This window comes from Heloderma suspectum, chromosome 7 (genome assembly GCF_057233095.1).
Source record: "Heloderma suspectum isolate Gila_16-S chromosome 7, 16-S_ref, whole genome shotgun sequence".
In the NCBI taxonomy this organism is placed as follows: Eukaryota; Metazoa; Chordata; class Lepidosauria; order Squamata; family Helodermatidae; genus Heloderma; species Heloderma suspectum.
In genome coordinates, this window is record NC_139464.1 from 48,726,271 (window position 1) to 48,751,135 (window position 24,865).

General features: G+C 44.2%; 1 long non-coding RNA gene across 1 annotated transcript; it reads right to left on the minus strand.

Annotated features, from left to right (window-relative positions):
* On the minus strand, positions 1–24,473 carry LOC146339725 (uncharacterized). The gene is made up of 3 exons (XR_014784566.1): positions 24,418–24,473; positions 5,488–5,588; positions 1–751 (listed from the first exon to the last, which is right to left on the minus strand). It is a non-coding gene; the product is annotated as an uncharacterized LOC146339725 (long non-coding RNA).
* Positions 24,474–24,865: the final 392 nt, after the last annotated feature.

The window sequence follows — 24,865 nt, forward strand, 5'->3', positions numbered from 1 at the left end:
CTGGCTATATAGGTTTTATATGACTTTTACAGTAAAAGTCACATCATGAAGTTTCTTTTTAAACATACATACATACATACATACATACATACTTGTTTCTAAAATGTATCAATATAATAATAACTAATAACACAACAAGGTAACAAAAGGGATCATTCTTTGTAAGAGATTCCTATATGTGTCCCCCCACCCACCCTTCCCCAGCAACAGTACTATATCCCAAAGTTTCCCTTGGGAGATGGAATGGTGGTTGCAATGTAAATGTGCCCATTGAAAATCAAGAGCCAAAATGTCCAATGACAAAGTTATAAGTAGGTAAACTGTATTATTTGAGTATCTTTGAGCCTACAAAGTTGTAGCGGGAGACAAACCTTCCTTTCACAGCAAACATGTGTCCAATTTTGTCGACCTAACTGGACCAGAGGCACCACGAAGGAAGCTCATTTAGGTTCTTAACTGTGACAAAAACCAATGCATTGTAAACAGGGAAGTACAAAGCCGATTTCAATAGGGAGAAAAGTAGCCTAGATGTTCTTACATTTCACTCATGATTCAGTTGATAAAGGCTTGTTCAAATAATGTGGTTCAATTTAAAATGATTCCATCCTGTTTAATTTCATACTGCATTATTTGTTGCTGCAGAAAGGTAGCTGGTGGCATTCCCACGAGGGATCCCCAGAGTGCCCATGCCTCGCTCTGTGGAAGGGGACCGGTGTGATCACCTCCACCACTAATGCAGCAGCAGGAACAACTGACAAAGGCAAGTAGGGGCAGAGAGAAGTTAGACAGCCTTAGTTAGACAGCACGATGCCTTGCACCGCGCCTGCAAATCTAGCCTAACTCCATCCTATCCCACACAGTATTCATTGTTGCTAGGATGAGGCAGTTCTAGTATGTAACTTGATGTGCCAGTGCACACGCACGCACACCTCTGCACAAGTAGGCTGGCCCATTGTTGTCAATCTTGGGCCATGCTGTCTTGAGTTGGAAGGGGATGGGCAGCCTCCGCTTGCATGACACTCCATGGGTAGACTAAAGCAGTGCCAGTTCCAGGTTTTTGAGGGCCCTTAGGCAAGACACCCTCAATGGGCCCCCTCCCTCAATGAGTCTGCCTTCTCACTACCATTGCCACCAGCTGCTATCACTCCTCATCATTGCTTCCACTTGCTTGCTTGACAGGCAGAGAGCCAGTGAGCCAGGAGGCAGGGGCATCTACCACCTTTATGAGGCCATGCGCTAATGGAAGAGTTGTGCGTGTGCTTGTGCAGTGCCGGATCCAGGTTTTGAGGGCCCTTAGACAACACCTCCCCAGTGGGCCCCCTTCTGCGGAGAGGCTGCCTTCTCACGGCCACTGCCACCAGCTGCCATTGCACCTCATCCCCTTCCTCATCATTGCTACCACTTGCTTGCTTGACAGGCAGAGAGCAAGGAGGCCGTGGCATCTACTGCTCCTGCTCACCGCCACCGTTGTCTGGGCCAGAGTGAGAGGCAGGTGAACAAGCAGTTTGCAGTGGTGAAGAGGAGCAGCAACTCCAGGGGGCTCTTGTCAGTGGGCCCCTGCTGGGGTGTGGGCCCTTGGCAGGTGCCTGACCATGCCTACCCTTGATGCCAGCCCTGGACTGAAGTCCACAGGACTATATCAGGCAGAACAGACACAGACGGTTCTTCAAAGGCCTTGGCACAACAATATCTATTCTTGAGTGTCATGCCTTATCACTGTTTTGTATGATATCTAAATGGTTCCTAAACAGGTGTGAAAATGCAGACCTCTCCTTCGAATGCCTCACAGTCTAGACATTACCTTTAAATATGTTTACGTTAGAATTTACATTAACAGATAAATTGACAGATACTATCATTTATATACATTATGCAAATTGTTTTGCGTAATCTTGCACAATTATGTACTATTTGCTGATGAATAAATTGGGTATGTACAAATAATATAGAAAGCAATCACAGAATGTAAACTAGGGACACAATCCAGCCAAAGTTAATCACTTCTGTGGCCCATTGGTTTAACTGGGAGAGTTAAGTACACATTTAAATCTCTCTCATTTAAATCAGTGGGGACTTAAAAGTGCTCAAGTATGGCTCGATCATACCTTAGAGGCACAATCCACCAGGAAAATCTCCTGTGCAGGGCCAGTTGAGATGATGGGGAGTTATACAGGACCAATACCATTCATTTCAATGGGGCTTGCTCAGGAAAACCTCCTAGTGAATCGTGCCATAGGTGAATTTTATATGGTTTTATATGGTGTTTAGCTGGAAGAAACTTGAAGGATTGCAGGGGTCCAGAGTTGCTCTTTGGGAATCTAGTGCAGGCAGTCTCCAGTTCAAAGCAAGCCTGTTGGTTCTCAGCTACTGACTGCAATACTCCGCAATCAAAGCTAGTCAACTCTTGTGGATTTCTCCAGCCATCCTCAACTGCGTGTTCATCTGCGCGGCTTCTGGGTCAGTCTCGAGTCTTATCTCCTAGTAGTTGCTGATCCAGGAAGGGTCGTCTTCTCCTGATGTGTGGCCTCCAGATTCTCTTTCAGGTTTGCCTTAATTTCTTCTGCTGCTGCTTTCTCCTTCTTTCTGGCTCAGCTTACACTAAGTCACAATTTCTCTCCAAGGGGAAAAAATATCCCACTTCTCATGAGCACCACTGTTAAGTGCTCCCCACCTCCCTGAGCAGTGAGAAGTGCACTGGACACTTTCTGTATGTTGGTAACGTGTTCATTTAAAAAAAAGCAAAAAAAACCAAGCAGTGAGCAAAGTCCTTAAAATAGGCAGCACAACTACTAAACGATGGATCAGATTCCCAGAGAGCAACTGTGTGCCTCCCCCCCGCCCCGACCCCTCAGCTGCCTCAAGTTCAGTCAAACTGCAGCTCAGAAACTCCCAGCTCTCTGGCTGATTTACACCACCCCCTCCCCAGTTGCAGAGCTCTGGTGTTACGCTTTCACCCTGCAGGTAGAATGCCCATTTCAGGAACAAAACATCTCCTAACCATTAGCTGCCACTGAAGAATATCTGCTGATCATCCCTGCCTGCTGTTAAGCCATCAGCTATGTAATGGTCAGCTAGGAAATGATAGTCACTTAGCAGCCATAACAATACTGATGGGAATATGTAAGCAGAAAATGACCACCATCCAGCACAATTAGGCTTGCTTTTTTTCCAGTGGACTTATGCCCGCCTGCCTCAGAGCTAGATTATGCTCATCATGTGCAGTCTGCAGACAAGTTGTTGGTGAGACCTGCTTCAGAGCCCAGACAGCCCTCACATCAGATAGGCCAGCTGGATAGCTATTAGTCCTTGAGTGTGAGACTTTCATAGCATTTTGTTGCTTTCTCCTTACCAGATGGGTTGGAATGAAAAGTACCAGTACCCAAATAAATATGTGAGTAAAGCCTGTGTTCGCAGATGTTTCTGATCCTTGTAAGCTCCAGAAATCCCACAAAGAAAGCAGCATTCTCAGGAGCTTTCTAGGCCTGATAGCAAGAGGTTTGGATAAGCTCTGTTTCTGTACCTAAGCTTTCAGGGGGCTCTTCTGAATGGGATCTTCAAAACCTAGCTGATTAAATTTTCCCAGGCCACTGGCGTGTATTGCCTGCCCAAAGGGATAAGTTGATCTCTTTTTGAATACTACCATGTTGACTATATTTTCCCCTCTGTTGCAAAAGAGAGAAACAGTGTTATTTACTAAGGTGTGCTTATGATGATGAGACCTCATTCGACTGCATGATCATGTGCTTCATTTTTTCAGCATGTTTTTGTCGCTTTGTCTCTAAAGATACAGGCCTTGGGGAACAGGAGAGAGAAAAACAACACTCGTCCCAGTGGTATCTGGATTTGTACTATCTAGCAGAATTATGTTTTATGATTCAATTCTGAGGGAAAGTGAAGACATGTAAAAAAGAGCAAGGGCTGGTCATCATCACCATTCCTGCTAAGTGCAGTTGAAGGGATTCTGTTTAAGCTCTTACCATGATTTGATCACAATCTGTAGGGAGGCATGCAGTGACTTTCTGTGGGGCAGGGTGAAGTGGACTCCGGGTGAGAATTTAACTCCAGGACATGCTGTTATAAGGACTGTCTTTTCCCGTTCCTAAAGGATCTTCTGTGTGCATTGTTAGAGCAGTGTATAGCACGGCCCAGCCATTTAGTTTCAAAGGAAAGGTATCATCAGCACAATACGTTCAAATAACTTCCTTGTATTGGATTTGTTCAGATGCTGTCACCTGCAAAAATTCAGCAAGGACTCTGCAATTCTTAGTTCATGACCTTAATCTGGTAACATCACCTTCTCCAACCTGGTACCCTCCAGATGTTTTGAACTGTAACTCCCAGCATTCCTGGTCTTTGGCCATACTGGCTGGAGCTGGTGGGCACTGATGTCCGAAACATCTGGAATGCACCAGTTGGGGAAGGCTGTGGTAATGATATGGGAGTGGGACTTGCTCAGTATGAGGCAGGCGAGACAGTTTCAGTTGGAGATCTCAAGGATAGTTGGTTGAAATCTGGTCAATAACCTGCCTGTAAGTTCAGGCTGGTGAATGTTAAGAGCCTGTTTTTGTAGGATCATTCATTTTGTTGTCTGATTCCATCAGTATTCTGGGGGGAGGGGCATTCTGGTTTCAAAGCCAACATACTGAATTTGTGGACTAATATTTCAGATGCTCAAAAACTATCAACAAAGAAAAAAGTATGTATCAAGATTCTGATTTGTTTCACCTTTTTAAAAAAATACTACAAACTAGTACAACTTAAAAATGCCATAGTCCCATACTCCAAATCCAGATGGTGTTAAAAAAAAAATTACAAAAAATATCCATGCCATTATTTTACTAAGTTATTTAGATTTTTTTTCCAACCCTTTGAAAGTTTTGCCCAGGTTTTAGGCATGAAGAACTTGACAACACCCTTTTCATTTTCAATATATGTCTCACATTATAGCTTTCCTGAAAAGCTACAATTGCCCTCTGAATCTGGAGGGATTCTGACATTTATGTTCCAAAAATTAATAGCATAGAATGTCTTTAAAAGAACTCATTGGGTGAAGAGAAAAATAGAGCTTGCGTTTCAGTACAAGTAAGAAGTGATGTAAGTGATGTCCAATGGAAAATGCACATATAGGGTGCTTCCATGTTATGTTTTGAGTATATGTGTGACTCATGCCAGAAAGCCAGACTTTTACAGCCATCAGTTCCCACAATTTTAGGGTGCAATCCTATGCCTGTTTAGACAGAAAAAAAGTCCTAAAACTCCCAGCATTACTGGGAGGACTTTTTTCTATCTAAACAGGCATAGGATTCCGCCCTTAGTTGTCAAAGTGAAAGTTACAACTTACTTTTTCACATTTTAAATTGCATGGAAAGTACAGTGTATATCAGGGTGGGCAGACTTTAGGCTTGTGGGATCTACTTTGATTTTTTTACTAGAACCCCGATGTCCACCAACCAAAGCCATGGGAAAAATACTAAGTCATACACTTACACATGGGAATCTAGGAATCTCTTCTCAGTTCCAGAGTTGAGCTCAGTCCTTCCATACAAAAATCCACCCCTGGTTCCCTCCTTCTCCAAGCTCTCAGCATCCTAAAAAAAAGCCTTTTTTGTCACTATTGTCAAACAATTAGGAGTCAGAAACAGTTGCATATCTACTGTGTATCACCCAGAGAACTACCAGTAGGTCCCTATCTGACTTCTGCCCACCCCTGGTATGTATGTGCTCTGTTTTCTTTAAAATTTCTTTAAAAACAAAACAACCTTGGTTTGCCTTTGGTTCCATTTACCTGATGTCTCCAGCTTAATGTGGTGAAATGCATACATGTCCACCATCATATCTGCACAGTTTAATCTTCCTATTTCGTGATGTGGAATGCCTAATATGCTGAAGAGAATGTTTCAAATAGAGGAGATTGGTGGAGAAAGGAGACACAATTCCAGGCAGAAATTCCCAAATGCCTTTGAACTAAAAGAGCCTTGCGGCTGGGTTAGCAGGGGAGCCGCTATTGGGTGCTGGGGAAAATTCAGCACAGTGGAATGTAGATGAGTGACTTGTTGTCAAGGGATGGGATGTCAAGTGTGTCCCAAATAAAGACAACGTTCCATCAATGTCTCCCATTAGTAATATGTTTGGGAATTCCTGGCATGGGAGACTGGGGGCTTTAGTGGATAGCAGCACATAGCATTTTATTTCTTCATCTGCTGCTGTTTGCTGAGCTTTAGAGATTCAGTTTGGGTTGCCGACCATCAATGCTGAGGTCATACCTTTCCCTTTAGAAGTGTCAGGTACTGGGAATGGATGCAGCTACTGTGCCTCAGCACCATTCCCTTCCTCCTGACTGCTCTCCGGGTTGCTGTAGTAGGGCAAAATTAAAGTCATGCTGGGTACAGGCGGGCAGACGATAAAGGTGGGCAAAGGGATTCAACCTGTGCCCCTCCAGATGTTTTGTCCTACAACTCCCATCATCTCTCATCATTGGCTATGCTGTCTATTTTTTTTAGCTATTATTTAAAATTATTTTTAGACACATTTAAGGGTAAAACCCTCTCAAGACAGTATACAAGATAAAAACAATACAAAACTATGTAAGACAAATACAACAGAAAATCAATCAATAAAAATGCTATTAAAATGGTATAAAAACAGATAACACCCATAAAACCTGCGGCCTACAGACTACAGAAAGGCCAGTAAAAACAGGTGGGTCTTCAGAGCCTTCCTAGGGCCTATGGGAATTGTAGAGCAAAACATCTGGAGGCCCACAAGTTGCCCACTCCCATCACAGAAGAATGACACAGATACTGCATTGGCTGCATTATGCTTTTGCTGCTTTGGAGCTTTTAAAGTGGTAGGTATGGTCTCTTGACTGATAGATGACACAACCCTAAATTCAGTGCCTGAGCCAAATGAGGTGGGGTGGAAGGGGGCCTGGGGTGATTTTAATTAAATCTTTTATCTCTTGGTTGTTTGCTCTGAACTCCTAGTTAGTCCAAGGTGTGCAATCATTTGAGGGCAGGGGCTGGGGGAGGGAGGGTTGAGAGCATGGCAGGGAGAGTCAGGGAAAGGGTTTACTAGCATGGTGTCCAATCACAATGTTGTTACCAAATGGCCATCCTGGCATGGATTATTTTCAAAATGGCCACTGGTGCTATTTAAGCATATCCTGGGAACACTGCTATGGATCCTGGTTGGGGGTGGTGGGACAGAAGAACAAAGCATTCTGAATGCAAGCTTGATGACACAAAGGCATCCAGTGTGGGGTTGAGGCAGAGACTTGGAAATACAATTTCCTCACACAACTAAAATGGGGGAAAGAGACATCGTTGTTACTTTCCCAGTGTAGCGTCTTCCCAAGGGAAAGCGCAGTCGAACTCAGGCTTGCCTCGTCTCTCTGAGGCCCAAATCCCACTATCCCACCAATCACTACTCTTCTTTCTCCCAATCCTCCTTTCCCTAACCCCCCCCCTCCGATTCTTTTTTCTGTAAATAGCTATTTCTGATTTCGGATAAGCAGGGATCGATAGATTCTGGAGGGGGGAGGACAATTGTTTTATTTTTCCCTTTCTCTTAATGATTTTGGTGTTTGAACTTGAAATATATATATAAGAGTGTGTGTGTGCGTGTGAGCGCACACGCACACACAAACACGCACGCACACACGCACACACAGACAACATCAGCGCGCGCACGCACACACACACACACATGGATCCTGGAAAAAAGAAAGTAGTTGATTTCCCCCCATTGATTTATCTTGTTTCTCACTGGGAGTTGTTTTGGGAGCAGATGGGGGTTTTGGGGGTGGGTGGGTGAAATGTATAGATTTCCAGTACAGCATTGCTCCAACAATGTAGGAAAAACTTTAAAAGAAAGGGGGGGGAAGGAACAACAAAACATAAAACAAAATGAGAAAACTTTGTGATGTACAGAATCTGTAAATAGTCAAAGATTCTTTCTCTTTTCTAACAGCAAATTATTTCTGTCACTTTATATTCAAAAATAAAGAAACCTACCACAAAATATCAGGGTAAAAAAACCACAAAAAAACTCCAGTATCAGAGTCTTTTCTTGGTCTTTTCCATATGTGCTGATGAGTGCAGAAGCAGGGTCTTTGGGGATATTAGCCTGAAAAGTATATTGACATGGGTTTAAGCTGATGCACTGGAGGGTTTGTGGGAGGGTAAGCTTGGTGAGGGATTCAAACATGGGGCAGCACAATGCGACACAACCTGAATCTTTTACTTGCTCAGTAAAAGATTGTACATAAGATTATGGAGACCATCTTTGTTTGTTTGTTTTCTCCAGGATCTAGGGTGCAGTCCTGTTGAAATTACTGGAGGGATGAGGAAAGAGGGAGGGCAGAATTTTTAAAGAGGTTTCACATTGTCTCCTGTCCAACCTCAAAGTGAGCTTTTGTTTCACAGATTGATGGGGCCAAGATATCATCCCAAGGCAGGATTCTCCACAAACCCTGTGCCCTGAGGAGTTGTACCCCCATGATCTAGATCAGAATGGCCAAATTCCATATTCCAGGGACGAATCCACCTTTCAGAGAGTAATCTGGAGGCCAGAAGTGAGTGTTCCAACATAAATTGAACACACCATCGCAAGTGGGGATGTCTCTGTTACAGAGCATGGCACCTGCCTTCAGGCACAGCTGAGGCATTGCATACAAAATCCAACGACAGTTTTAATGTTACCATATGAACCCTACTTTGTACACCTTGAAAACATTTACCCCTTTTGCTTATGAGTGATACTGTGGGCTAACACTTCACCACACCCTGATTAAAAATTTGGTAGGGCCTCCTGCTGGGATCAAATTAAACTGATTTGGAGGCTGGATCTGGCCTATAAGCCTCCAGCAGCTTATCCCTGATTTGGATCATAGTATGCCCTGAGCAGAAATCAGGAACAAACTGGACATAGTTCACCTCACTACCTGCAGAGAAAATCTTTACACATCACTAACAGAAGTAAACCGAGCCATACCTAGAGATGGAAGCCAAATCAACAATCCCTGTCAACCAACTCAGAAATGATGATTTTTAAAAAATGAAGATGACGCTCCCTTCCCCCTCAGAAAAGACTCCAGATATCGTGTTTTTGAATACTAGAAATCCTAATACAGACCTTAGAAGACCATGTCTGTTTGCACATATGAAGTACACATTCTCTGCTTGATCATTTCGATGAAATAGCCAACTTCCTATCATCTTTCACTGCATCAGTTCAAGGGCAGGAAGAAGGAACCCCAGTGATTCAAATGAATCACTTGCTAATATGCCACACGTCTGTTCTTGCTTTGTGGCTCCTCTCTTTTAGAGCGTGCGTGTGAAAGCGGGGAGTGAGTGACTTGAGTGTGTCTGGGTGTGTGTATATGAATGGGTTCAGTGGGGTTAGTGATATATGAGTGTATTTTTGCATGTGAGTGAATGTGGAAGAAGTTGAGCCATAGTAGGGGTGTGTGTGTGTGTGTGTGTAGGGGTGGGGGGCTACCCTGGGTGAGTGCATGTGGAAGGTGAGAATGAGCACAAAGAAGCGTTTCTAAAAACAAGCTGCCCTGTCCACAATGATCATGCTCTTTGGCTTTACCCTTGTAGATGCATATTCTATATGCAATATATCTAAATCAATAAGATGAGGCTGGGAGTTATCACTACCCTTTCCTACCCTGTCTTTCTAAAACCAGCTTTATTTCCCCTGAGGCTGCTATGCATTTTTTCCTGTGTATACAGGAAATAAAGGCTGGATGTTGATTACAGTTTACCCAAGCACTCAAAATCTCATGTTTGAGGAGATTTCTATCATCCTCCTGCTTCCTAGGGTTTGTCTTGGTTTGGGCATGTGGCAAAATTCTCCTCACCACTTTGCAGGATTTTGCAGCCGACCATGTGATCACATGCATGCTACAGTTACCACTCAGTAAGTGGCTGTTCATATTCACCTCAAGTCAACCCAAATTGGCCTTATTTTAGGTAAGTCATAGAGAGTTTACTTCCCACTGCACACAAGTTTCAGTCACCATCTCACTACTCCAAGTGGATATTTTCTTCAGGAACTGAAATTTTGCAACAAACCCTGGGTCATGGAACACAAACAAAAGAAATCTTTTAGTGTCGGGTATTTTTGTAATATCAGCTTAAACTGCGGTAATACCCGGAAGGGCCAAGAAAGAGGGCAACAGGTGAAAGTGCAAAGAGAAGGGAACTGTCAGTTCATGTCCCCTAGGGATGTGTGAACTAGAGGAGGAAGTTTGCATAGCAGGGACCTAAATTGCTATCAGTTACTCAGAGTGACAGCAGCAGCAAATGCCTCTGAGGGGGCATTCACACATCATATCTTTCTTCCGCAATCTGGATAATCTAAAGTAGTTGTGATCAGATTTTTATATTTCTTCTTGCTTGGGGAGAAGTGATCTATAAAATCACAGGAGCCAAATGGTAAGTTATGAAAAGTCTCCACCCTTTGGGTGAGAAAAATGACTGATAATCCCCCCCCCCCTTGTGATATTTGTCCAGTAATTGCTATCCACTGATATAATATGTTCTCCTGAGATGCATTTCTCTTGGGACTTTGTTTTGGCTTGTGGCTATTTCTTTGCTCCTTTTGTTTTCTTCCTGGTTCTGCTTATACTCTGAAAGGTGACATGATTAGATATCATCTCTGCAGGCAACCAGCAAGCAGCATGCATTGCAAGCATGGGATAAACAGGAGCATCATCACCCAGATATCCACAGACGTAACACCCAAAGAGGTAGGAGCGATCATTCCTCAGAGGGAAATATAACATTGCTATGCATTATGTCCAGAGCTGTGTATCTTTTTTTAAAAAGGGACACCAACATACTACATTCAAAACAGCTAAATTCTGTGTATTTTATACCTACTACACAAATTTGCATGAGTGCCACTTTTCTATGATTTTTGCTGCTCCTGCCAGTCATTGGAAGGGGCAAAGAGTAGCACGTGCACCTATAAAGTCCTGCCTGACAATCACTGAAAATCCTTTTCAGCCCTCCCTGCTCAGCTTTTGAGATTTGACTAGGCATTACCCAAGGCTATGTGTGCAGCCTTAAGGGCTAGAAAAGAAAAGAAAGCAAGCTAAGGTTTCTTGAGTGCTAACTTTTGTACCCAATATCAACTTTTGAACTTGTACTGTCTGATTCCAGAAATCTGGAATGCATGGAATATACACTGCCTGGGCATTGTGTGTCTAGCAAAGAAGGTCAAGAAGAAGAAGGAGAAACAAAACCAACTGGGTATCTTAATGAGCAGTGGTAAGGCATCTGGAGATGTGTCCATGAGGAGCATCCTTCCATTCCAAGTTTGGCATAAGCAGAAAGGAGAGCACTACCCCCACCCCAAAGGAACAGTGTTACATGAGGTTTTGTGCATCCATGCACTATGTGTATTGAGCCACTTGCACTGATTCTGCAGATCCCTGGTTTGCCATGTATACCGCCAGGAGACCAGCAAGGGTAGTGCAAAGATGCCATGTCTTGAGCAGACTCTCCACCAGGGATCAGAGCCCTGGTTTGGGATGGAGCAGCCATGTGGGCATGTTCTAACTAACCAACAGGAGGTGCCACAATTGTGCCTAAGCACAGATGCCCACTTTCACCCAGGGCATCATGAGGAAAGGAAGGCCCCACAACCATCCAGAGGCAAGAGGAAAGCTTCATTGGGCATTTTAGATCAGTGAACACTGCTGAGCAGCATTTCAGCAGCAAACCTCGTGTGTAGCCTTCCTAGAAAAAAAAAGTAGGGAGGGATATTCATTGCAAGGACATAAAGGATCCTAAGAATAGACATGATTCCCTCCACTAGCAGCTGGTGACAGAGCTCAATTGAAAAAAGCCATGCAGAACCTGAACAGGAGGAGCTGAAGAAGAACAAGCAGGTAATTTTCACTCTCCCGCTCTGAGAAGGCACTGCTAATGTAATGTATTAAAACCATGGTAGTGTGGCTTCCAGTTCAGTAAAGGATACCATCAGAGATCCTGTTATATTCTGGAGCTGGCAGAATTTGGTAGCAAATCTCCTGTTCCCATACAGAGGCCATTTGCTCATTGCCAAAACAATTGCATCACCCCAAAGAGGACAATTTGCATATTTGCATAATATTTGCATTTGCAAATGTATGTGTATAGGTACGCATTTAGAAATAAGAACTATAATTTAAATAGAAATACACTATATCTCATCATAGTGGAGAAGACTGTCCAGATCTCCTGCGTAGCTGCTCAGTCTGCAGTCCAGGTGCTAACTGTTGACAGGTAACTGCCAGGCCAGCTCCTGCTCTCCCACCCTATGTTACTTTGTCTTTAGACGTGTACTAGACAGCCCATCAAATAGGACACCTTCAAACAGAAGACTGTCCTCTGCCATCCTCTGCCAGCTCTCCAAAATAGAGGACTGTTCTCTGTAAAGTAGAACACCTGGCTACCCTATGTTCCCCATAGGAGAAAACCAGACTTGAATGATGAGGGCACTTATCAGAACCCAACACCATCAGGTCCCAGTTCATTGGTACATTTGGCCTCACCATCTATATGCAGAAGCGTCCTGCACTGATGTGCCCCTACTACGTCATTGAGTCAATGCATGGTCAACTCTGTCACATATACTGAGGAAGCCCAAGCTCTGGCCATTTTAGGACTGGGATTTAATGGATTATAGCATCTCTGGAAATGGAACCATGGCTTCCAGAATCCGAAACTGATTCCAGAAGAGGAAGAGAAAGTTCAACAGACATCCATATGAATAATTTTGGCCCACCAATCCTTTTCCGGAATGAAACCAGGTGGCTAGGTGTTGATATATGTATAATACATGATGGAAGGAAGGGCTTATGAGCCCATGGCTGAAGCTGCTTCTTTCTCCAAAGGTAGCCATACAGTTTAACATTTTTGTAATAATGAGGACTAGAAAGTTAGGCTAGCCTAACTGCAAAAACAATCCAAAGAGTCACTGGGGGCAGCAATATTTTAGGAGCGCCAGTGTAGCAACTTGTGTGATCTTAGAGGTATCCCCCCCTGCAATGTCAATGGCTAAGAGTGCCCCCTTCTTGTACATGGATTCTGTTCCTGCCTACACAATGTGTCCTTCCCTGTGAAGGTCATTGTAAGATTCTTCAGGGACCCAGGAAAATGCAGAGAAGGTGTTCAGGGCAAAGTATGGTTTTATTAAAAACAAGTCTAATCCATACATGTATTTACGATGAGGCCTACCAGAATATTGCACAGCTGCCCAGTAGAGAGTGAGAGTCCTACCTGGGTTGTAACTTTTCCAGAATCTTGTATGCTAGAAGATACTACTAGAAAAACATGGAGCAGAGTTCTAAACATTCGTCATCTCACATCTGGCAAAGCTTGTTTTCCAGATGCCAGTGCTGGAGCTGGGCTGAAACATCTGAGTAGGCATCTACAGAGTCAATATGAGGAGCCTTAACAATCATGTCAAATGGATGTGGAATATCCTTCCCAGGGGGAAATATGGGAAATATACACTGAACTAAATGATATGTAACCATCAAGTATAATCCAAAATGTATTGTGTGCTACTCTGAACAGCCTCATAGAGCTGACTCCAGGGTTGGGGGAGGATCTTGGGCAGGATGACCTTGGTGGGACCCTCTCCTTCTTCCTACAATTGCCCACTTGCCCTTCCTCTGGGACAAATCTCCACCACTGTCCAGAGAGAAAGGGCAGACAAGTGAGCAGACAGTGGCAGCTGCTGCTGTTTCTTCTGCTTACTTCCACTGCTGCTTGTGCTCTTCCACTGGGCCAAAGGGACAGGGGAAGGTGGCAATGATAAGCGCCGTACAGCAACAGGGTCAGGAGGCTCTATTTAGGGTGTCCAGGTGTCCACATATATATGTCCAAATAACTTCTCAAGAATATCTTTCCCAGGGGAAACATGGGAGATGTACACTGAGGCAAATAATATGTAACCATCCAGTACAATCAAAAATTTATTGTGTGCATTTATTGTCTGAAGAGCCTCTTAGCACTGACTCCATGTTCTTTTTTGGAGGGGGGTGTCTTGGGCAAGATGCCCTCAGTGGGTCCCTCTTCTCCTTCCTACAATTGCCCACCTGCTCTCTCTCTGCCTCTGAAACCTCACCAATCCTCCATAGTCCCAGATGACAGAAATGTCATCCATGTAACACCACCACATCCTGGGCTTGTAGGTGGAAGTTCCGCCAATACTTTCTTCAGGTTGTACAATAAACAGATTGACATATGATGGGGCCGTACACGGAAGGGATAGCTTAGAGAATTTTACTAACTTTATCAACACTATCCACCCAACAATAAAGTTTACTAGTAACACCACAGTTGAAAACCAATAATTACCCTTCCTGGATGTCCTCTTTACAATTGGAAACCATCAAATGGTCACAGACTTATATTGTAAACCTACAGAGTCCCACCTGTACCTTAACTACAAGTCATACCAACTGAACCATCTAAAGAAGAACAGTATGTATAGTTCAGCTCTTAGGATAAAACACACTTGCAATAATGAAGAAAACTTCTCAAGAAGATGTAACAAGCGTAAAGAACGTCTCAAACAATGTGGATACCCTAGTTACATTACTGACTACAATATCAATCAATCATCGCTACTATCCAGGGATACCCTCCTTTATGAAGCAAAGGCTAACTCTTTGAAAATCACATTCCATTTGTTGTGGACTACCATCCAGCTACTCCTAATTACCACCAGATAATGGAAGATAATTACCCTATTAGATCCTATTGTGCTTGTTTAACGGAAGCCATTAATTCTTCACCATGCATTACATTCATACACCACCCAATTTGTGTAAATTGTTCGTTAAAGCAGCACTTAAGATATTTGCAACCCAGGATCACACCAGTGTAAATTAGCATGTTGCATTACCTGCAGTTACCTCCAAGAAACCACTTCTTTTAGGAGCACAGTTACTAACAAAACCTATTGCATTAGACAATTGGTAACATACACTTCCAGTAATGTGATTTCTTTAATTGAATGTAAAAAAATTGGATGTTGTATGCAATATGTAGGGAAAACTACAATGGACCTAAGAACAAGATTCCGTAACCACAAATCTGCGATTCTTACAAAAAATTAGAGCAGCCTGTTGCAAGACATTTTAACTCACCTGCATGTAGTCTCTCAGTTCTACAATTGCTTTCAACTGAACAAAGGGCACTGCCATGCTTGAAAAAGGAAAACCTCTGGATCTGCAGACTCAGAAATCTTACTCTAAATGGCCTTAATCTGGAGGACAATTCATAAGCATTATACCAGTCATACCAGTTTTTTCCTCCTTAGGATTTTTTAAATCACCCTCACCCAGCATTCCAGACTGCCACTCTTGGTATCCATTTAACAGCACAGCTAGTTACTGATAAGGGCGGAAGCTGAAACATTTAGCTCTAAATATATTTTAAAACTACTCTGTTGTTAGTCTGCCTAACTTTCTTATATATTTTAACTTAAAACTGACTGCATCCACAGTGGATCCAGAGCTTCCTTGTTGCTTTGCTGTTGTGCTGCTTTACAGCAACCTCTCTCTCTCTCTCTCTCTCTCGTACATATGTATGTATGTATGTATGTACATATCTATTTAGATTATAGAGGGCAGTCCTTTGGCAGCCCTTAAAATAGAGGGCTGTCATCTCTCTCTCACTGGCAGCCCTCTATTTTAAGGGCTGCCAAAGGCCTGTCCCCTATTTTGGAGGCGCCCTCCACTTGAAGGGCTGACCGGTCCAAGTCTGGTTTGAAGATAAAAGAACCCTCAGAAGGAAGCACTGGGCCTCGAAGTTGCCCACCAACACTTAGCAGCGGGTCAGCAGACTGAGCAAGGGGCGCACAGGTCACCTGGTCACAGTCTTTCCCACCGTGGTGAGATGTACTGTATTTCTATTTAAATTAGAGTAATAACGTCCAAATTTGCATCTATCCATATAAATGAGCCCTTTTAGATTTTAGGCAAATCAATGTCCTTTTTGTCCTCTTACTTTGGCAATGCATACGTGGCCACCCTGTCTCAACCTGGCTGTAGGAACTGCTGGGCTTTGGCCAAACAGTCACTTGCTGAGAGGACTCTGGTCCCCACAGGGAAGGGCCATAGCTCAGTGGGCAAGCAGAGGCTGTACATGCACAAGGTCCCATGTGCAGGTATCTCCAGGCAGGACTGCGAAAGGCCTTTGTCTGAAACCCTGGGGAGTTGCTGCCACTTCATGTAGGCAGATGTACTGAGCTCGATAAACCAACGATCTGGCTCGGGAAAAGGCAGCCTCCAAGGTTCCTCGTACCTCTTGAGCAAAGCACAGAGTTTTATGCAAAGAAACCAGAAAGCAGCAGGCTGATGAGGGACCAGCTGCGTCAGGACACATGAGAAAGTGCTGTTCCTCGTGGCTTTTCCTCTGACACATCACACTGCAGGCAATGCCAGTCACTTTCTCACTTGCTTCCAAGGCCATTTTCTTGTCTACATCCCAGCAAGTATAATTAAAATCAGGTTATCTCAAAATGCGATCTGCATGTTGAGGTGCATAGGGCTGCTTTGGTTTAACCTTTCCCCCCAACTCTGGCTCCAAATTGACAAATCTGATTTTTTGACTGATCCAGCTTTTAACGCTATAACTCAAGTTAATTTGCTAGTCTATTATAGTGTATACAGAGGAAATATACACATTAGCATTCAAGGCATATAAATATAATAATTTAACATTCAGGAGAGCTATTAGAGTATAATTTATTCTCACATGTTCAAAGCAGGACTAAATGATACATTTTCCAATGTGTTGAGTGATTAATACTACACATTGTGCAATATGGCAATAAAAGTGCTTTGAAATGTAGTACATATTCAGTATGCAACAGAAATCATTGTTCAGTCGTTAAGTCGTGTCTGACTGTTCGTGACCCCATGGACCATAGCACGCCAGGTCTTCCTGTCCTGCTGCGCTCTCTCCAGGAGTGTGCTCAAGTCCATATTCATTGCATCAGTGATGCTATCTAGCCATCTTATCCTCTGCCGTCCCCTTCTCCTTTTGCCTTCAATCTTTCCCAGCATCAGAGTCTTTTCCAGGGAGTTTTCTCTTCGCATTAGGTGGCCAAAATATTGGAGCTTCAGCTTCAGTATCTGTCCTTCCAATGAGCACTCAGGGTTGATTTCTTTTAGGATGGACTGATTTGACCTCTTTGCAGTCCAGGGGACTCGTAAGAGTCTTCTCCAGCACCACAGTTCGAAAGCGTCAATTCTTCAGCGCTCAGCCTTCCTTACAGTCCAGCTCTCACAGCCATATGTTGCTACTGGGAAAACCACAGCTTTGATTATACGAATCTTTGTTGGCAAGGTGATGCCTCTGCTTCTTACTATGCTGTTTAGGTTTGCCATAGCTGTCCTCCCAAGGAGCAAGCGTCTTTTCATTTCATGGCTACAGTCACCATCTAAGGTGATCTTGGAGCCCAAGAAAATAAAATCTGTCACTGCTTCCATTTCTTCCCCTTCTATATGCCAGGAAGTGATGGGGCCAGATGCCATGATCTTAGTTTTTTTAATGTTGAGTTTCAAACCAGCTTTTGCACTCTCCACTTTCACCCTCAACAAGAGGCTCTTGAGATCCTCTTCGCTTTCTGCCATTAGGGTGGTATCGTCTGCGTATCTGAGGTTGTTGATAATTCTCCCGGCAACCTTAATTCTGACCTGTGATTCATCCAACCCAGCGTTTCTCATGATGTACTCTGCATATAAGTTAAATAAGCAGGGCGACAATATGCAGCCTTGTCATACTCCTTTCCCAATTTTGAACCAATCAGTTGTTCCATGTCCGGTTCTTACGGTTGCTTCTTGACCCTCGTACAGGTTTCTCAGGAGACAGGTAAGGTGGTCTGGTACTCCCATCTCTTTCAGAATTTGCCAGAGTTTGTTGTGATCCACACAATCAAAGCCTTTAGCATAGTCAATGAAGCAGAAATAGACGTTTTTCTGGAATTCTAATCATAGAGGACATTTTTTATCCAAAAGGAAATAATCTCCCAAAAAACCTCTTGGCATTTGCTTTAACAACAACCAACCACTCTTCAGGTTTTGCCAGTCATTTGCCAGAAACAGAATTATTTATTGCCCACGAATTTCAAGTATTTTGTTTTTGTGTAAATTTTCTCCTGATGGGTTGCCAGTCCAGTTTTGGGCAACTGTAATGCACATAGCACCCACACACACACACACACATACACACACACATAAACAGATAACACCCAGCAAGTGTAACAGGATGTGGCTGAGTTTTGTGACTGGGGGACAGGAATATACATCCCATGCAGAAGGCTGATTCTGTGTGTGATTTCCCTTGTTAGATTGGACCACTGATCCAAAATGGTCCAAGCACAGAGTTCAAAGCAATCACCTTTCCAGAAGGTATGTCAAACACATTTTTCTTTTAGAAGAATTTATATCAGTGTTTCAAATAAAGAAATATGGGGTTGGATCCAGAGCATCCCATCCTCTAATGGAAGGAGCTTCCTCCAGCTCTTAAACCTTTAAGTTGTGTAACAGAGCTGCCAAGGGATCACACCAAATAATAGTGAATTGGGGGGGGGGTTAAAGCAGTTAGTAGGTGCAATGGCAGGGGTCACTCAGAGAGCAGAGGTAATTAAGAGAGCCATCCTATGTTCCCTGGGGCAGTGTCCCAGGGACCATAGGATGGCTAGGGAAACACCTTCAAGATTGGAGACAGCACTCAGACCTCAGAAGGGGGAGTCAGGAATTTGCCCCAGACTCTTCCCCCTTGCAGCTGGCACAGAGAGAACCACACTGGCTGCCTTTGGAAAAGCCCAGCTAGCAAAAATAGAGACGGTTGGAGGACGGGGAGGTGAAGATTGCCTCCACCGTTCCTCCCACCTTGCTGGCTTCAACCTGGTAGTGGATAGGAAACTCAGAAGCCTCCGAGTTGAGGGCCTTCGGAGCAGTGAGATCCAAGGGCAGAGTGCCAAGATCACGCCTGTAATCTCGTGTAAATGGCTGCTTTACGGTTGCCATTTGCATAAAAGGCCCTTTACGTAAAAGAACAAGCCTTCATTTTTACACAAAATGGCAGCTCACTGAGGGAATGGTTAGCCACTTGCTGGGTACTCATGGACCATTCCACCCCCTTTGACAGTTGTTTAATAATTTAATATTAGTTTTATATAAAGTTTATATAAATTGATATAAACTGTATATACATTTTATATTAAAATGTATATAAAAATTCAATTGGCCATTTGTGTGTGTGTGTAGGACTGGTTTCTGAGCCCCTGCTTGATTGGTCATCCTTTCCCCCACCCTTTGGTCTCATCAATCAGCCCTGGTGTCAAAGGTATATGAGTCTGGGCCTCTCTGGCATCCTGCATGCTGCTAGAATCTGGTACAATCCAATGCAAGTTGCTATTCTTTTGAACCCTTGGGATGTAGCCATGGAATCCTGTGGAGACAACAGGATTCACTGATAACCATTAGAGGAGCATATGGATATCACTACCCCAGATCCTTGCCAAGATTTACCTGTATCAACACTTCAGAGGAGATGGAGGTAAACCTTGAAGATGTGAGTGAATTTTATTCTATTGCACCTAGGATAGTGACTAACGTGGAGCTCTTTGGTCAACTGGAAGATTTTAGGCTCCAAATTGATCATTACAAATAAGAAAGATGCCTGAGGATTTTGCCTGTTTAGAGAGTTCCATGGACAGCAGTGCTGAGGAAGCTCTCTCAAGCAGTGGGGAAGAGAAGTTGGTGTATAAGCAAATGGCCCCAGTACAGAGAAGTAGGTAAGCAGGAGCCCATGTATGAAGAAATGCCCCTGTTATGTTGGGGAAAGCTGATACCCAAAGTATTGGGAAGGAGGTCTGGGGACAGCTGCAGTGTGTGTGTGTGAGAGAGAGAGAGGCGGGGTGGGGGGGTGGGGAGAGAGATTGCTAAGGCCTGTGCTAATGTTCTGTTCCTTTGACAGAGAAACATCGAGGAAGCTTTGCAAAACATACCAAGGGGTGACTCTTGGGGATTCATGCTGCTGCTTTACATGTATCTGTCTAAACGTGACAAAACCTGAAGAAGGAGGGGGGAAAGAAGAGTAGAAGGGGGAAGAAGAAGACAACCGTGTTTAATTTGCAAATATACAATTTGTGTCAATAAAATATTGAATTGTAACCTTATTAGTGCACTAGCACCACATCAACATGGTCTCTCAGGATGTTCTATTTTTAAAAAGATCTGTGATAAAACAGGGGGAGTGGGGAGTTTTGGAGGGTTAGAACCCCATTTTCAAGAAGCTGCTAAGTGGTGCAAAATTCTAGCCAGAAACCACATTAAACTGTGGCTTGTAGACCAGGATGCTTACACATCCAGTTAATCATTCTTATATGATGGGTTACCTGGGTAGATCCATTGGGCAAGGAAGCCTGAAGGTTTCATACACACCTCTCCCTCCCAGCCAGTGTGACTTCACTGAAAAGATATCCACTCTCCCACACCTTTGACCAGTCATCTCTGCCTCTCCTTCTGTGTCTATTTATTATTTATATATTTATATTTATTCTTCTTCTTCTCGATGAAGCACCTCAAAAGCCAAATACTGTGTAATAAGTTAAAGGGGGGGGGGAGAGTGCTACCCACAGACTAGCAGAAGTTATCATCATTGGCATCATTCCGAAATCCATATTAGGGTAATACCTTTATTAGGCCAACCAAAAGATCACCCCCCAAAGTGCCAGTGTTCGAGATCTCGAGATCTCTTCATCAGACAGGATGTTATGAAAAGCAACTTGGGTGGTGAATGGGGGACAACACCTGACTTGAAGTCACCGTGTCTGCACATTCCGGGTCCGAAGAAGTGGAAGAGGAGGGGCCTGCAGACACGTAAATTAAGATATAGAAAGTCATGTGGTGGTTACAGGTTGGACCTGCCCCTAGGGTTGCTGGGAGCAAGAAAGGGAGAACATGTTCAGGGACATCCAGAACCTATGGAATGTTGAGGGCAGTTGAACCACAGAATCTTGAAGTTATCAGTTGAGGCAGAAAAGTGGGCTGAAGGGAGAATTGGCTTGCTTGATTCCCTAAGAGCTTACAGTATCCTGGAAGTGATATTAGGGTCTGAAGGATGTGTGTCATAAGGTTAAGTAAACCCTCCTCCCCACACTATTTGGTGAGATTTCAGGATGGAGCAAAGGCAAAAGGGCATCCTTTCTCTTTCTCTCTCTCCAGTTCCTGCCATAAAGCAATAAATAATTCAGATTCAGGGCTAGCAGTCAGTCCCAATCCTGTGTTCTTTAGCGCTATGTGGGACAGTGAGGGAAGGTTTCAAATTTTAAAAGTGTCTTTTTTATGGCAATGGTGATAGTACGTGTGGCCAGCAGCCCATGGCAGACCAAGCTATCATTTTGACCATGTCCAGGGAGAAGGAGATCTATCCTGAATGGGTCTGGAAGGGAGTTAGTTGCCTGTGAATTTTTCAGAGTGGGGCTATGAGTTTTAGGGATAAAAACAGGAAGTGCAGGTAGCAAGCTCCAGGTCGCTCACTGGGGAACAGAGCACTGGGCGCTGTGGCTTTTCAAGTTTGAAAGATTGTTCGTATTCAGAAGAAAACAGGAAGTCCACACAGCCCCTGTAAGGGCTAATTGCTCCAGCAAAGTTTTGTGGGAGAACAGAGAGTGGGAGAAGAGGCTGACTTCAAAGCAACTAGAAAGCACATGCTTCTGGAAAGGTGGAAGATGGGAAAGCTTGTTGGACTGGAAAAGTACATGCCCTGTGTGAGCACCCTCAGGGGGCACTCGGGCAAGGCAAACTGCCTTCTGTTTCACCACATGCCCCCATCCCATTGGTGTTTTCTCCGCAGATTTAAGCTGCTACTCTTTTGGAGTGAAAACAGCAAGCCTCCGTGGTATGGGAACGAGTGAAGCATTGATGCTGCAAGAGAGGACGGCTGGGATCATGGTTGCACGCTGCCAACAATCATGAGCAGAAGAGATCACATCCGATCAGCCATTCAGCGCCAGCAAGCGGACAGCTACTGAGACCCTATTGAGATAGATGGGAGGAGAGCATGGTGTGTGTGTGTGAGAGAGGGGGGGAGTGATCTTTTCTGCCAGCTCTCAGTTTCCCAGTGCCTTCCTCAGCCACACAGCACATTGAAATGCGGCTATTTAAACAAACCAGTTGTTAATAAATGCAGTCTTTTAGCCCTAATTGGAGAAGAACCACTATCCTGCAAACCTCCCAGAGCTCTTCAATTATAGATACAGCTCCAGTCAGAACTGCTGGGAATGACTGAGTGATTTCCTGAGTAACTGCAGAGCTCCCTTTCCCTAGTACTGCATTAATTGCTCCAACAGGCCAGCATCATGGAGCACTCAAGCGGGTCTAGGAGCCGCTCCAGCGTATGAAGCATGACCCAAGGTGAGGAAAAGTGTGTCCGTTTGTGACCACTTCCTTCTGACCCTTTCTGTTCTGAGGCCCAGTTCCTATGTGCAAGCAGTGGCAGGGGACTCTGAATAACTGGAATACATGCAGGGTCACGTGCAACCTTTTAAAGCCTAAATTAGGTCAGCACTATGGAACCTCTAGCCCCCCCAAATGCCTCTATTGGCAGGGTGCAAAAATTGTTTTGGGGGTTGGGGGTAGGTGTGTTTCCTTTCCTCCCCACCCACCTGAGGCAGCTGCTTGCTTGTGGTAGATGAGCAGGAAGTTCAATTTGCACATCACTGTCACATTAGCTTCTGCCCTTGGTAAACAAGTCACACAATACATTCTTCACAAGTAATTAATTAATTTTTAACCTCTCTTTTCCCCTCCAAAAATAAGAGTTGCTCAAAGAGCTTATGAAATATATATGAAAAGCATAAAGGCAACAACCAATCATTAACTAACATTTTCAAGCACTCAAAGCAGCAACGAAAGTACCCCCCCCCCCCGAACCAAAATTAAAAGTCAGGAAATAAAATTCAGCAACAGCCGAGTCTGCTAGTCATGATGGCTATATGCTACCTCCAGTTTTGGAGCCAGTCTGCCTCTGTGTATACTTGAGTTATTGATTTGTAACCTGCCTTTCTACCAAGAAAAATGGCACTCGAGGTGGCTTACAGTCATGAATAAAACTTAATGAAAACAATATAAAACCAATACATTAAAACAATTAGAAATACATCAATAACAGAATAAAAACAACATCCAGCCCAACGGACCTGGTTACATGCCAAAGTTCTGCTTGAATAAAAAGCTCTTTGCCTGCCAGCAGAAGGACGGTAGAGAGAGAGACAATGTAGCCCCCTTGGCAGGGAGCTCCACAACCTGGGAGCTGCCCCTGAGAAGGCCCTCTTTTGCATTGCCACCAAACATGACTCTGAAGGTGGTGGTCTCAAAAGAAGAAGGGCCTCTCTGGAGGAACTCAAGACCCAGGCAGGCTCATGCGGGAGAATGCGGTCTTTCAGGTCTCCTGGTCTCAAGCCACACAGGGCTTTATAAGTCATAACCAGCACTTTGATCTGTGCTCTGAAACAGACCGGCAGCAGTGAAGCTGTTATAACAAGGGTGTCACATGCTCCCTGTAATTGGTCCTGGTCAGCAGTCTGGCCACAGTTTTCTAAACAGTTTTTCTAAACAGGCATGCTTGCATGACTATGGCCAGATCCAACATCTCTATGCCAGCTGCTGGGGAACACAAGCTGGGGGGTTCCATTGCACTCAGGTCCTACTTCTGGGCTTCCTATAGGCAGCTGATTGACCAATGTGTGAACAGACGGCTGGAACAGAATGCTTTGGTCTGATTCAACAGGGCTGTACCGACATTTCTGCATTCTTATGAGTCAGCCCGCTGGTGACTGCTGCAGGCATAGAAAGGAAGTTTCTTTCACATGCAGGGTGGTCTTGCGCTGACTGACCCAGGAAGTTGAAGCAGTCGGCAGTCAGTGCAAATAGACCAGCTTCATCAAAACAATTTGGTACAAATGCAGAATTAGGGTGTGAACCATCTGCCACGACTGCTGGGCCCTAGCCTGTGGAAAGACTGGCTGAGGAAAATGTAAAACCAGAAAGCATTACAAACTCTAAGAGCGTGAGCATGTAATTATTGCAAAATATACTATCAAAACTAATGGAGCAGACTTCTAAACATTAGCAGTTCACACAACAGCTTTGCTTGTAATTGTTTTTCTTTCTTTCCCCTTTAGCACCTGTGAAAGCTGCCTTGTTGTGGTGAATGAATATACAGTAACATTGTATAAACCATTGTTCAAGGTGGGGTGTACGGAATCCCCACCGTCTGTTCCGATGGGGAATCCGTGGGGGGAGGCGATCTGTTCCTCCTCCCCGGAATCCTCCAGAGCAGTTCCACTCTGCTCGGATTCCGGGGGGGGAGGAACTGGCTTGGGGGCGCTTACCTTCCCTCCTGCCAGCCAGAGCCGTTCGCCTCTTCCCTGTCCCTGCTGATTGCCTTAAAAAAAAAAGTGGTTTTTTTTAAAATGGCGATCGGGAGGATGTGCCCATAGACTTATACATAAATAGAGTCATGAATCCTGCATATAAGTATATGCATCCATAGGCTTATACGCAAGATTCACTGCTCTATTTTGCATATAAGTCTATGGGCACATCCTGCTAATTGCATGTGCCCATAGACTTATATCCAAAATAGAGTGGTGAATCTTGCGTATAAGCCTATATGTGCAAGATTCATGACTCTATTTGCATATAAGTCTATGGGCACATCCTCCCTATCGCCTTTTTTTTTAAAGCCATTTTTTTTTAAGGCAATCAGCAGGGACAAGGAGGAGGTGAACGGCTCTGGCTGGAAGAAGCAGCCAAGTGACATTCTGCCTCCAGTCCTCC